Below are 15,458 nucleotides of genomic sequence, written 5' to 3'. Positions count from 1 at the left end.
TAAGCGTCCAACTTCAGCTCAGGTCACGATCTCATGGCTCGTGAGTTCGAGCCCCGTGTCGGGCTCTGTGCTGACAGCTTGGAGCCTGGATCCTGCTTGGGATTCTGTGTCTCCCTCTCTCTCTGCCCATCCCCCGCTAACACTCTGTCTCTGTCGCTCTCAAAAATAAACATTAGAAAAACAATAAAGAGGTAGTAACAGATGCTGGTATTGATCGTGTGGGGTCAGGACATCAGCCTTTTTTTTTTTTTTAAGTTTATTTATTTTGAGTGAGAGAGAGCGCGCGCAAGCAGGAGAGGAGCAGAGAGAAGGAGAGCGAGAATCCCAAGCAGGCCCCACTCTGTCAGCACAGAGTCGGATATGGGGCTTGATCCCATGAACAGTGAGATCATGACCTGAGCCGAAATCAAGTCAGGTGCTTAACCGACTGAGCCACCCAGGTGTCCCTGGCCTCGTTTCTTAATACCCCAGATGACGTGATGCCTCCTGTCATAGCACGTTACCTGGGAAAGGTGTGTCAAGTGTAATAACAAGACTTCGAAAATAACTCCGCATCCCTGCCCTCAGTGAGCGCCCCTGGCGGCTCTCGGGAAAAATGTGTGCCCGGGAGGAAGTCAGTGCTGTCCCCGGCCCCTCCAGACCTCCTTTCCCCAGAGGTCCCTCTTCTGTCCCCATGGCCAACTACCTGCCAAGTACAAGGAGCTGGCAGCACGAGGCTTTCCGGCCATTGCACATGTCATCTGTGGGGCTTTACAAACAAAAGAAAACCAACTCAAGTCTAGGCTTTGTCTAGACCCTGGAATCAGCTTCTATCGGTGGGAAGCCAGGCACATGCATTTCAAAAACGCTCGGAGAGATTCCATGGGCAGTCGGCATGAGAACCACCAGGTGGAGGTGTGTGAACTCTGAAAGATAACAGTGAAGGACGAAGTTCTTTGAACTCACTGATTTTATAAAGAAATACATATCCAACTACTCAAGAGGAGGCTGGATCTTGAAGACTTTGCCACCAGGCTCTAGTGTCACTCTGCTTCTACTTAAAAAAGTCATAGGAACGAGGAGACACTATGTTAGGGTAGCCACCTCCAAGCTAGCCACCCACAGGGGTCACCACCCCCCCCCCCCCTCGCTTGGAACAGGGATTCCATGAATTTGGGTTCCTAACGAATGAGTACTCCAAGAAACCACTGGGGGGCGATATTGCCAGTCCGTGACTCCACTGTCCAATTTATGAACTAATGTATTTTTAATGAGAGGATTTTTAATCCCATTGTTATGGGAGTGGCATATTATCTATTGCAATACATTTTCATGTTTATTACTTTCTATATAATTGCATGCTATTTTGTCGTTCCAAAGACTTCTACAAATCCACGGCACATACTGAATCAGAGCCCTCCGCAAGAACCGCACATACGAATATCTAGATTTCAAAGGCGTTTTATGTTAAATGTAGCCAAAGGTATGAGTTTGAAGAAGCTAACCTTAAAAAGGTTTCTTTCTAAACTTTTTAAGCCAGAAATACACACACACACACACACACACACACACACGTGGCGGGGGGGGGTCTTGGTGACTTTTTTTACATTAGCAACAAATGTAATATCCACTGTGCCTTATAACCATACAAAGATAAATGTACAGAGTTGTTGCAGTATTTTGAAACGAAAACAAGATTGGAAATCATCTAAGTGTCTACCGACGGGACAGCCATTTCATTAAATTGCAACGCAGCCATAGGGTAGAAGGTTTCGCACTCCTAGCTGGAGTTGCATGTATTGCTGTGGAAAAGGTTCAAGCGCAAAACCAAGGGGAAGAACAGCAGGGGGAGCCTGGCGAGCGCATCCTCCTCCTCCCCGGGAGCTGACGGAACTGGAATGTGCGCCGCAGGCGTGCTCAGGCGCGGTGCCGCGATTGGAGGGCGGTCTGGCTCCCGGACCTCAGCCTCAGGAGCCGAGTGGGGTTGGGGCGGTGCCTGTGGTTAGGGCAGTCGAGGCCCTTCCGGTTTTAGAGCTCAGATCAGCACATAATATTAACGTTTGCCACCTGCTGGTACGCGGAAAACCAGGAAAGACGTTTGTCCCTGACGGTGGCAGGGGAAGAACTTAGGTCATCGGGAGGCGGGAAGGGCACGGACTTTGGAACCAGAAAGAGATTTTAATTCTGCCGCTACTGCTACACCGCTGTGTGACTTTGCACATTTTGCACCCCCTCCCTAGGCCTCAGGCTCCCCGTCTGTAAAATAAGGGGCCAGCACTTGCCTTATTTGGTCGTTGAAAGGACGGAGTGAGATAGAGACCTTCTTCTTCAGCTGAGAACTCCACTTATTCACGGGAGAAATTTAGTGATTCCTCGGGAGGCATTTAATCAGGGTTCAGGGTTCTCCAGCGACACAGAACCAAGAGTATATATTATATATACATATACACGCATACACACACATATATGCATACATACATACACACACACACACACACACGTTTTATTATAAAGCAATTGGCTCACGCAATTATGGTGGCTGGCAAGTCCGAAATCCACAGGGTGGGCTCTCGGGCTGGCAGCCTGGAGAGCCGGGAAAGCTGACGGCTACAGTTCCATTCCCAAGGCCCTCGGGTGGAGACCCAGGAGAGCTGACAGTGCAGATGAGGTCTGAAGGCAGGTTGCTGCAGACCTGCTTTGTGCTCGGGGAGACTGTTCTTTTTGTTCTAACCGGGCCTTCAACTGATTGGGCGAGGCCCACCCACATTATGGGGGACAATCTGTTCGCTGAAAGTTCAGAGTTAGGTGTTACTCTCGTCGAAAACCACACTACAGATTGACACGTAAAGTTAACCATCACAACCACCACCTCAGGCCAACCCTGGGGACTGAGAACGCATGTGGCCTGGCAAACTGACCATCTCCGGTGCGGAGTCTGCATCCCCGCTCCGTGGCGAATTGGACCTCCTGGCCATTTAGTAGGATGACCCCCCTCCATCTGAACGTCCTAATCTACAAAATGAGGACACACGATGATCTGAGGACTCTAACAGAGCAATTCAGGAATTACTGAAGCAGCATTGAAGGGCTGTTCCTTGGAGCAGGGATAACCAGTCGCCTGTGAGTTAACTTGTTGCCGCTGAACCCAGCAGAACACGGGTTCTCAGCAAGCATAGGGTTTGAAGGTCGCAGGTTCTGGGGCTGGCCAGCCTGCTCGAATCCTGGCTCTTCCACTCCCTGTGTGGCCAAGGATTGATCGCTTCACCTCTCTGAGCCTTGTCCTTCTCACCTGTCAAAGGAGATGCCTGATGGACTTGAGTGTGGATTAATTGGGAAGCCATGGGTGGAGGGTACGATGTCCCCATAGTGAGCCTCAAAAACCTATCAGCCGTTATTATTCCTTTCTAGACCTCCATCCCCCTCGCCTCTGAACAAGACCGTTTCTCTGTGGGTGAATGTGCTACAGTAGTTTGGGTCTGAAACCAAAGCTTTAGGACCCCAACTCACATTGCGCATCCTCGTTCACCTTCGAGATGGCAGAAGCTATAAAATTAACATCTCAAACATCTCTCTTGCCAATGGGGTGCTTTGCCATGAGAAGCAGGTGTCAAAAGAACTCACACTACACTGGGGAGGGGTTCCTCTTTCTGGGATGAAGAGATTTGAACTGATCACCGAGAAAGGAGCACCTGCCATGAAGGACAGGCTAGGCCCTGGGGCGCTGTAGGGAAGGGCTCTGGGACTTGGGGCACTAGAGGGAAGGGGTCTGGGACTTGGGGTGCTGTGGGGCTGGGGGCTGGGTCCTGGGGTGCTGTGGGGGTGGGGCTGGGCCCTGGGGTGTTGTAAGGGAGGGGTCTGGGACTTGGGGTGCTTTTTGGGGGGAGGGGCCTGGGTCTTGATAGACACCCATGTGGCTGGAGCTTTGTGGACCAATGGGTAGATAGTATGTGATGAGGACCATGGAAAGGAGTCTGGATGCGTTCATAGTGCAAATGGGGTGCTTTACAGTGACTTGATTCCCCTGCGTTCTAGAAAGCCCTCTGCACACCACGTAGAGAATGGATTGTGGCGGGAACTGCGGTCAGGAGGCTACTGCAATGGCCCAGGCAGGGGTGGTGGGCCTGGACCAGAACGCTGACACAGGGGGAGCCGAGGGGCAGGCCCACTTGAGCATTCTGGAGATAAAGCAAGGAGGTCAAAAGGAAAATACTTCTAGTTGTTAGATTAAGTCCCGGGGATGTAATGTGCAGCGTGGTGACTACAGTTCACGACATTGGGTTGTCTACTTCAAAGTGGCTAAGAGAGCGGATCTTAGAAATTCTCATCCCAAGAAAGCAATATTTGCAACTCTGTGTGATGATGCGTGTTAGCAGAATCCACTGTGGAAACCCTTCCATGATATACACATATATCAGATCCTTATGTTGTGCACCCGGAAGTAATCCAAAGCTAGAGGTCAGTTCTAGCTCAACAAAACGGAAGGGAAACTGCATTGACTCATCTCTGGTTACTATAGCTATTGATGGTAGAAATTCTAGAACTCCACTGTTGGGAAGAGCCTCAGGGCTTTGGATTTCAGAGCTAGAAGCAGCCAGTCCGGTAGGATTGCTCCTATCTGCCCAATTTCCCATTACCTTTCTTACAGAGGGAGGGCCTGAGGCCTGGGGAGGGTGGGTGCCCATGCTGGGCTGTACGACTTACAGATGCCAAAGTTGCTTCCGGGAAAACAAAGCACCAGATCCAGGCTCTTTCCCTCCCGCCGCCCCAACCCCCCTCCCAGTTCTGCTTATATAATCCACCCTCTTCCTAAAGCAGGGATATCCCGGATCGCTGCTTCGTCTCAGCCTCCCCTGGAACCCTTCCAGTGATGGAGAGCTCACCCCTTTGTGAGGAAGCCTGCTCCACTTCCACTCAGCCAAGGTAGATCATTCTCCCATCTACGGCCTCGAACCCAGCTCGGGTTCCGTTCCGTGAGCCACAGAGCAGCCCGTTCCCTCTTTCCAGAGTTTCAGGTGATTTCAAAATGTCCGCCTCCCCCTTTGGGGCCTTCTTTTCCAGGCTACACACACTTCGTGAACGGCGGGACCTCCTACCCTGTAAGTTGCCACCCCCTCCCCCGACTGCCCCTGTTGGGAGGGAGAAGCCGCTCCGGCAGCAGAGGTGAAGACGGCTTTGGCTTCGTAGAGCAGCCGGGCCCGCGCGACAAAGCCGAGTCTGTCTGGTACCGGCTCCAGCTGTGAGTCACTGGCTATCCTTATTTCAAGGGCAGCACTGCGCCTTGAGAGCTCCTGTTCCCTGGCCGATGAAGCAGCTGCAAGAAACATGATCTAGGCATCCAGAGGCCCGTGCAAAATGCAAGACCGAGCTGAGCGTCCTACGGGAAGCTGAGTGAGGGCTTGGCAGGGTGGGTGCTCTCACGTGTCCTCGTCACCACGTGGCATTCGCCTTTGTCTTCTGGTTGGTTTCTCGTGTTTCTCTTCTCAGCAGGGTGGGGAACTGTGCAACCGGTTTTATTTTCTGATGCAATGTGGGGTTGTCCTGTCTTACTTAACTAAATGAGCTCACCGAAAACAGAGCCTTGGTTGAGTGGTTCCCAAACACTGTTGGTTTCCCCGGACATTCCCTTTTGGTCTGTCTTCAGGGCTCAGCTCTGTGATGCTGGAGGAGTTAGGATTGGCCCTTTTTCACAGGTCTCCATCAGAACTTACAACTTGTGCAGTGTCCCAGTGGAGGACCTGGGGTGAGCCCTGTGGAGCCCAGAATGTTCCGGGGAAGGCATTGAATGCAGTGGATGTCAAGGGGAAGACTGAGCTCGCCACTCTCCTGCCTGGTTTGGCCAAAGACCCCACTCCCAGCTGCTGTGATGGACCTTCTGGGCTTCCATCGTCAGAAAGGGGCAGCCCTGGGCCCAGAGAGCTGGACTGGAGTCATGGCCCCACCACTGAGCAGCTGTGGCCTTGGAAATATTACGTGGCCTCCCTGTGCCTTAGACTTCTCTTGGGAAAGGTAAGAGCACGGGTAGCTCCTATCTCCTCAGGTCTGTGAGGGTGGAATGAGACACTGCAGAGCTTTCTGTATAGTAGGCACTATACAGAAGTACGGCGAGTGTCAGTGTTTTGCTTTTAAATTTGGAACCACTGAGAGAAAGTCTAAGACTTAGGGAGTATCCAAGATGGCGACACAGGAAGACCCTGAACTCACCTCCTCCCATAGACACACTGAATCCACACCTACCTATAGGGCAATTCCTCCTGAAGAAAAACTGAGGGCTGACTGAACAGCTTCTGCACAACGGAGGACAGAGGGACCACACAGAACGGCAGGAGAGACGGAGAACGGGAACAATGGGAACCCCAGCCTCTACTCTGAAAGCCACAGTGGGGAGGGACCCCTAAAGGACCTGCCTGCAGATTCGCCCGCCCTGAGACACAGCAAAAAATAGTGGCAGCTTAAGGGGCAATGAGACTAGAAGGGAAGGAAACCCATTCACTAACTCTAGGGTGTCCACCAAGTGGGGGACTGCTGGAACTCCGAGTCAGAGGGGCTTATAAATGCCACTGTTTACATTCCCCCTCCACCTCCATAGCACAGACAGCAGCAGGGTCTGGGTGCCTTAGTCAGCCTGTTGCTTCAGTGAGACCCAGGCCCCCGGTCCACACCAGCTCCAGCTAATCCCCTAGCCGCGCCCGCCCCCCCAAACCGACCTGTACCTGCCTGAGCTCTAGCCATCCCACCAGTGCAGCCCCAGCATGGTACACTCTGGAACACCACCCCCCAGTGCCTACTTCAGCTCCAGCCATCCCGCCAGGGTGCCCCCTGTACAGAGCACCTGGGGACACTCTGGCCCACACCTGCTTCAGTTTCAGCCATGTCACCACAGTGGCCCCAGCGTGGAGTGCCCCAGGACTCCCGGCTCATGTAGACAGCCAGGCAAAGCCAGCGGGCACATGCAGTCTACACAGGGACTATTTCTATACAAGGCCACTCCTTCAAGACTGGAAGGGGTAGTTATTTTGCCCGATTCATGGAAACAAACACAGAAAGTCAAACAAAATGAGGAGACAGAGGAAAATGCCCCAAAGGAAATAAGGCAAAACTCCAGAAGATGAACCAAATGAAATAGAGATAAGCAATGTACTTGATAAAGAGTTCAAAGTAACGGTCGTAAAGATGCTCACTGGACTCGAGAGAGGAGGGGAAGAACCCAGTGAGAACTTCAAAAAACAGATGGAAAATATGAAAAAGAAGCATCAGGGTTTAAGAATATAATAAATGAAAAAATACAAGAAATCAGTAGTAGATTAGAGAATGCAGAAGAATGGGTCAGTGATCTGGAACACAGAGTAATAGAAAACACCCAAGCTGAACAGCAAAAAAGAAAAAGAATTTTAAATTTAAAAACTGAGCATAGGTGGGGGCACTGGGTGGCTCAGTCGGTTAAGAGTCTGACTTTGGCTCAGGTCATGATCTCGTGGGTTGTGGGTTCAAGCCCCACCTCGGGCTCTGTGCTGACAGCTCAGAGCCTGGAGCCTGCTTCGGATTCTATGTCTCCCTCTCTCTCTCTGCCCCTCTACTGCTTGTGCTCTGTCTCTCTCTCAAAAATAAACAAACTTAAAAAAAAAAAAAGACTGAGCATAGTTTAAAGGGACCTCTAGTACATCAAGCACACTAACATTCACACTATAGGGATCCAGGATGGGGGGGGGGGCGGGGGAGGTAGGGAGCAGAAAACTTATTTGAAGAATTAATAGCTGAAAATTTCCCTAATTTGGGGAAGAAAACAGACATCCAGATCCAGGAAGTACAGATAGCCTCAGACAAGAACCTAAGGAGGTCAATATCAAGATACATAATAATTAAAATGTCAAAGATTAGGGGCACCTGGGTGGCTCAGTCCGTTGAGCATCCAACTTTAGCTTAGGTCATGATCTCATGGTTTGTGGGTTCAAGCCCCATGTCAGGCTCTGTGCTGACAGCTCAGAGCCTGGAGCCTACTTCAGATCCTCTGTCTCCCTCTCTCTCTGCCTCTCCCCCACTCAAGCTCTTTCAAAAAATGAACCATTAAAAAAAATAAAATGTCAAAGGTTCAAGATAAGGAGAGAATCTTAAAAGCAGCAAGAAAAAAGTAGCTGGTTACAAATAGGGAAGCCCCCATAAGGCTAGAAGTTCAGTTTTCAGCAAAAACTTTGAATATATTATCCTGCTCCCTCTGGCCTATAAAGTTTTTGCGGAAAGGAAAAAATCAACAACCAAGAATACTCTGCCTGGCAAGATTATCATTCAGAATTGAAGGAGAGAGAAAAAGTTCCCCAAACAAAAATTTAAAGGAGTTCATCACCACTAAACTGACCATACATGAAATGTTAAAGGGACTCCTTTAAATGGAAAAGAAAAGGCCACAGCTAGAAGAAAATTATAAAAGGAAGAAATTTCACAGGTGAAAAGCAAACATGTAGTGGGGCGCCTGGGTGGCTCAGTCGGTTAAGCGTCCGACTTTGGCCCAGGTCATGATCTCGTGGTTTGTGGGTTCGAGCCCCGCGTCGGGCTCTGTGCCGACAGCTCAGAGCCTGGAGCCTGCTTCGGATTCTGTGTCTCGCTCTCTCTCTCTGCCCCTCCCCTGCTCACGCTCTGTCTCGCTCTGTCTCAAAAATAAATCAAACATTAAAAAAAATTTTTTTAAAGAAAGCAAACATAGTAAAGTTAGTAGGTCAATCAGTTGTAAAGCTAGTATGATGGTTAAAAGCAAAGTAGTAAAGCCAATTACGTGTTAGGGGATCCACAAAATAACAAGATGTAAAATACGACATCATATACGTAAAACATGTAGAGGGGGAAGAAAATGTGGTGCTTTTAAAATGTGTTGGAACTTAAGGACCACCGACTTACTACAGACTGCTACTTGGGATGTTACATACGAACTTCACGGCAACCACAAATCAAAACCTATAAAAGGCATACGAAAGAAAGAAAAGAATCTAAGCATAATGCTAACGTCATTAATCACAAAGAAAGAGAGCAAGAGAAGAGAAAAAGAGAAAAAATACAAAGACAACCAGAAAACAATTAGCAAAATGATAATAAGGACATGCTTCTCAATAATTAAGTGTAAATGGTCTAAATGCTCCAGTTAAAAGACACAGTGTGACAAGACCCATCTGGGGAATTCTGGTCCGAGACGGTGATGCAGGAAAACCCTGAACTCACCTCCTCTGTGGACGCACCGAGTCTATACCTAGAGATACAGCAATTCCTCTGAAGAAGGACTGGGACTGATTGAACAGTTTCTGCACAAGAGACAGAGAGACCACATGGAGAACTGCAAGAGACATAGAGACACAGTAATGCAGGGAACCCACCCCCCCGCAGCCCCATCTGTGAACTGCAGTGGGGGAGGCATAGTACAGAGACATCCTGAGCAGATTCGTCTGCCCTCATGCACAGAAAAAATACACTGCAGTTAAAAGGGGCAACTAGGATACAGAGGAACCAGCCCTAGAACCCTGCCAAATGGCAAGGGAGCTGCTGGAACTCTCTCTGGGTCAGAGGGGCTGGTGAGCACCATGGTTTATGTTCCCTCTCCAACTTAATAGCATGGATGGGAGTCCTAGCCAGCCTACCACCTCTGTAAACCTTGGGCCCCCAGCACATCGGCCTTAGCCATCCCACCAAGGTGGTCCCCATGTGTTACAACCTGGGACACCCCAGATCATTCACTACAGTTCTGGCCACTATGCCAAAGTGACATAGGCAAAGTACCCCGGAACACTCTAGGGCCACACTGCTTTGGCTCCAGATGGCTTGCTAGGGCACCCCTGGCACAGAGCACCCAGTGCCTCCTAGCTCATGCCTACTTTGGCTGCAGCCACCACACCAGGATCCCTGCACTGAGTACCCTTGGACCCCACCCTGGTCTGTGCCCCACATAGCTTCAGCCACCCCACCAGGGTGCCTTCTATGCAGAGAGCCTGTGACCCCTTGGGTTGCACTTCAGCTGCCCTACCAGGGTGCCTTCTGTGCAGAGCCATCGGGCCACCCTGGCTCAAGCGTATTTCAGCTGGGCCACCCCACCAGGGCAGCCCCAGCAAGGGGTGCCCCAACCCCAGCCCATGCAAGCCACAGCTCTAGCCAACCGGCCAAAGTCACCAGGCACAAGTGCTCTACACAGGGAATAACCACACACAAGACCATCCCTTAAGGTTAAGAAAAGTAGCAGTCCCACCCAATTCACAGAAACAAACACAGAAAGCCAAACAAAATGAGGAGACAGAGGAATATGCTAAAAACGAAAGAACAAGAGGTGCCTGGCTGGCTCAGTCAACAGAGCACGCGACTCTTGATTCCAGGGTTGTGAGTTCAAGCCCCACACTGGGTGTAGAGATTACTTAAAAATAAAATTGATAAAAAATAAATAAATAAATAATAAAGTATATAATAACAAACAATAAATAACAAAGGACCAAAATAAACAAAATCACCAATGAAGGAGGAAAAAGAACCACCAACACCACAGAAATACAAACTGTGAAAGAATATTATGAAAACCTATATGCCAACAAATTCGACAACTTAGAAGAAATGGATACGTTCCTGGAACTATATCATCTTCCAAAACTAAAGCAGGAGGAAATAGAAAATTTGAACAGACCAATTACCAGCAATAAGATTGAATCAGTTGTCAAAAAACTACCAACAAAGAGGGCACCAGACTGGCTCAGTTGGTAGAGCATGTGTCTCTTACTCTCAGAAGTTCAAGCCCCACACTGGGCACAGAGATTACTTAAAACAAAACAAAACAAAACAAAACAAAACAAAAACCCCCAAAATTCCCAACAAAAGTCCAGGACCAGATTGCTTCACAAATTCTATCAAATATTTAAAGAAGAGTTAATATACATTCTTCTTAAACTATTCCAAAAATATAAGAAAACTTCCAAATTCATTCTGTGAGGCCAGTATCACCCTGATACCAAAACCAGATCAAGATACCACACACACACACACACACACACACACACACACACACACAAAGGAGAACTACAGGCCAATATCTCTCATGAATATAGATGCAAAAAAATCCTCAATAAAATATTAGCAACTGAAACCAACAATACATTAAAAAATTATATACCATGATCAAGTGGGATTTATTCCCAGGATGCAAGGGTGGTTCAATATTAACAAAACAATCACTGTGATATGCCACACCAATAAAAGAAAGGATAAAAATCATATGATTATTCCAATAGATACAGAAAAAGCATTTGACAAAGTATAAACATCCATTCATGATAAAACCCTCTACAAAGTAGATCTAGAAGGAATATACCTCAACATAATAAAAGCCTTCTATGAAAAACCCGTAGTCAACATCATACTCAAATAGTGAAAAATTGAGAGCTTTTCCCCAAGATCTGGAACAAGATAAAGATGTCTGCTCTCACCACTTAAAAAAAAATTTTTTTAATGTTTATTTGTGTGTGTGTGTGTGTGTGTGTGTGTGTGTGTGTGTGAGAGAGAGAGAGAGAGAGAGAGAGAGGAAGAGGGAGAAAGGGAGGGGGAGGGGGACGGGGAGTGGGGGGAGAGGGGGAGAGGGGGAGAGGGGGAGAGGGGGAGAGGGAGAGAGGGAGAGAGGGAGAGAGGGAGAGAGGGAGAGAGGGAGAGAGGGAGAGAGGGAGAGAGGGAGAGAGGGAGACAGAGAATCCAAAGCAGGCTCCGTGCTGTGAGTGCAGAGCCTGATGCAGGGCTTGAATTCACAAACCGTGAAATCATGACTTGAGCCGAAATAAAAAGTTGGTCACCTAACTGACTAAGCCACCCAGGTACCCCCACTTTCACCACTTTTATTCAACATAGTACTGGATGCTCTAGCCACAGCAGTTAAACAACAAAAAGAAAGAAGAGGCACCCAAATTGGAAAGGAAGAAGTAAAACTCTATTTGGGATGGCATACTATATATAGAAAACCCTAAGACTCCACCAAAAAAACTACTTGAACTGATAAATGTAAAGTCACAGGATACAAAAATCAATGTATGGAAACCTATTGCATTCCTATACACCAATAATGAAGCAACAGAAAGTGAAATTAAGAAAAAAAAATCCCATTTACAATTACACCAAAAACAATAAGATATCTAGGAATGAAATTAACCAAAGAAGTGAAAAACCTATACTTTGAACACTATAAAACCCTGAGGAAAGAAATTCAAGACTATACAAAGAAATGGGAAGACATTCTATGCTCGTGGGTTGGAAGAACAAATACTGTTAAAATGTCCATTCTACCATAAGCAATCTACAAATTCCTTGCAATCCCTATCAAAATACTAACAGCATTTTTCTCAAAACTAGAACAAATAGTACTAAAATTTGTATGGAACCACAGAAGATCCCAAATAGACAATCCACAGAAAGAAGAATAAACCTGGAAGTATCATAATTTCAGATTTCAAGATATATTACAAAGCTGTACTAATCAAAGCAGTATGGTACTGGTACAAAAACAGACACATAGATCAATAGAACAGAGCCCAGAAATAAACCTATTCTTATGTGGTCAATTAACCTATGACAAAGGAGACATGAATATACAATGGGGAAAAGACAGTCTCTTCAATAAATGGTCCTGGGAAAACTGGAGAGCTACAAGAAAAGAATGAAATCGGACCACTTTCTAACACTCTATAAAAAAATAAACTCAGAATGGATTAAAGACCTAAATGTGAGGCCAGAGACCATAGAACTCCTAGAAGAGAGCACAGGTAGTAGTTTCTCTGATATCAGTTATAGCAACATTTTCTAGATAGGTCTCCCGAGGCAAGGGAAATAAAAACTATTGGGGCTACATCAAAATAAAAAGTTTCTGCACGGCAAAGGACACAGTCAACAAAACTAAAAGGCAACCTACTGAATGGGAGAAGATATTTGCAAATTACATTTTCAATAAAGAGTTAGTACCCAAAATATATAAAAAACGTATACAACTCAACACCAGAAAGCAAATAATCCAATTAAAAATGACAGAAGACCTAAACAGACATTTCTTCAAAGAAGACATACAGATGGCCAAAAGACACATGAAGAGATGCTCAACATCAGTCATTATCAAGGAAATACAAATCAAAACCACAATGAGATATCACCTCGCACCTGTGAGAATGGTTAGGCTAAACCAAGAAGCAACGAGTGTTGGCGAGGATATAGAGAAAAAGAAACCCTCATGCGTTGTTGGTGGGAACACGAACTGGTCCAACTACCATGAAAAAGAGTAGGGAGCTTCCTCAAAGAATTAAAAAAAGAACTACTGTACGATTCAATATACTACTGCATATTTATCCAAAAAATACAAAAACACTAATTTGAAGGGATACATACACCCCTATGTTTATTGCAGCATTATTTATAATAGTCAAACTATGGAAGCAGCCCAAGTGTCCATCAACAGATAAATGGATAAAGAAATAGTGGTGTATGTATGTATATATATGTATACATACACAGAATATTATTCGGACAATCTTTCCATTTGCAACATGGATGGAGCTAAAAAGTATTATGCTAAGTGAAATAAGTCAGAGAAAGACAAATACAATATGACTTCACTCTTATGTGGAATTTAAGAAACAAAACAAGTGAACAAAGGAAAAGGAGAGAGAGAGGCCAAGAAACAAACAATTATACAGAACAAATTGATGGTTACCAGAGGGGAGGTGGGTGCAGCAATGGGTGAAATAGGTGAAAAAAATATGCTAATTCAATGACTCTTACAGCTATTGTATCTTTGGAGCTTAATAAAAACAAACAAAACAAAAATAAAACAAAAAGCCTTGCATTTGGGGTTTGGTAACCTTAAGGAACCTTAAAGAACTACCCAAGAGAATCACCAAAAAAAACCCAACAACAGCCACAACAACCACAACAACAAAAACTTCCCAAACAAAAATTAAGAGAGTTCATCACCACTCCACTGACATTACAAGAAATGTTAAATGGACTTCTTTAAGTGAGAAAAAAAGCCATAATTAGAAGGAAATTATGAATAAAAATGTGTAAAATATGACATGTATATGAAATGTGGAAGCGGGTGTAAAAAAAATTTTTTTTTAGAATGTGTTTAAACTTAAGTGACCATCAACTTAATATAGACTGCTACATATTTAGGATATTACATATACACCTCATGGTAACTAGAAATCAAAAACCTATAACAAATACACAAAAAATAAAGAGAAAAAAAGCCAAGCATAACCTTATAGGAAGTCTTCAATCATAAGAAAAGAGAACAAGAGAAGAAAGGAATAAGAAGAACTACAAGAAAAAACAGAAAACAAAGAACAAAGTGTCAATAAGTACATACATATCAATAATTACTTTATATATAATGGTTTAAATGCTCCAAAAAAAGATAGCAGAATTGATTAAAAAAAAAAAATAAGACCATGCAGCAGCCTGCAAGGGACTCAACTTAAGGTTTACTGATACATACAGTGGAGGGAAAGTGGAGGGAAAGTGGAGGGAAAGTGGAGGGAAAGTGGAGGGAAAGTGGAGGGATAGAAAAAAATTCTGCCTTCAAATGGAAGTGAAAAAAAGAAGCTGGGGTAGCAATACCTATAGTAGACTAATTAGACTTTAAAACAAAGACTGTAACAAGAGGCAAAAAAGGGCATTATGTAATGATAAAGGAATTAATCCATCAAGAGGATATACCAACTGTAAATATCTATGCACCCAACATAGGAGCACCTGAATACATAAAGCAGATATTAACAGACATAAAGGGAGAAAACGATAGTAATACATCAATAATAGGGGACTTTAACATCCCACTTACATCAGTGGGTAGATCATTCGGACAGAAAATCAATAAGGAAGTAGTGTTCTTGAATGACACATCAGACCAGGTGGACTTAACAGAACATTCCATCCCAAACCAACAGAATACACATTCTTTTCAATTGGTTGTGGAACATTTTCCAGGATAGATCACATATGGCCACAAAACAAATCTCAATAAATTGAATAAGACTAAAATCATATCATGCATTTTTTCCAACCACAGCCATATGTAACTAGAAATAAATTACAAGAAAAAACTGAAAAACACAAATGTGTGAAGGCCAATAACAAATGGCTAAATAACCAATGGGTCAACAAAGACATCAAAGAGGAGATGAAAATGAAGACAAACGGTCCAAAATCTTTGAGATGCAACAAAAGTAATTTGAAGAGGAAATTTATGGTGGTATAGGTCTACCTCAAGAAATAAGAAGCTCAACTAGTCTAGTCTTACACCTCAAGGAACTAGACAAAGAAGAAGAAACAAATCTCAGGGTTGTAGAAAGAAGGAAATAATAAATATCAGAACAGACATAAATGAAACAGAGACTAAAAAACCAATAGATTAATAACACCAAAAGCTGGTTCATTCACAAGATAAAAATGATAAACCTTTAGATAGACTCACCAAGAAAAAGAGGACC

At 45.3% G+C, this 15,458-nt stretch overlaps 2 long non-coding RNA genes across 4 annotated transcripts in view; one reads left to right on the top strand and one right to left on the bottom strand.

Annotated features, from left to right (window-relative positions):
• The window catches only part of LOC123379863, a 38,698-nt gene that overhangs the window by 6,195 nt on the left and 17,045 nt on the right, over positions 1 to 15,458 (bottom strand). The window lies entirely within an intron of this gene.
• On the top strand, positions 4,493 to 7,443 carry LOC109491680. 3 transcript variants are annotated; one of them, XR_006584801.1, is made up of 4 exons: positions 4,493 to 4,578; positions 4,795 to 4,899; positions 5,038 to 5,383; positions 5,670 to 7,443. It is a non-coding gene; the product is annotated as an uncharacterized LOC109491680 (long non-coding RNA). The 3 variants fall into 3 exon arrangements; XR_006584802.1 differs by lacking the exon at positions 5,670 to 7,443 and having other exon boundaries at positions 5,038 to 5,075; positions 5,244 to 5,550; XR_002745546.2 differs by lacking the exon at positions 5,670 to 7,443 and having other exon boundaries at positions 5,038 to 5,550.

This window comes from Felis catus, chromosome C2, assembly GCF_018350175.1.
Source record: "Felis catus isolate Fca126 chromosome C2, F.catus_Fca126_mat1.0, whole genome shotgun sequence".
Classification (NCBI taxonomy): domain Eukaryota; kingdom Metazoa; phylum Chordata; class Mammalia; order Carnivora; family Felidae; genus Felis; species Felis catus.
This window is presented reverse-complemented; position numbering and strand designations above follow the sequence as displayed.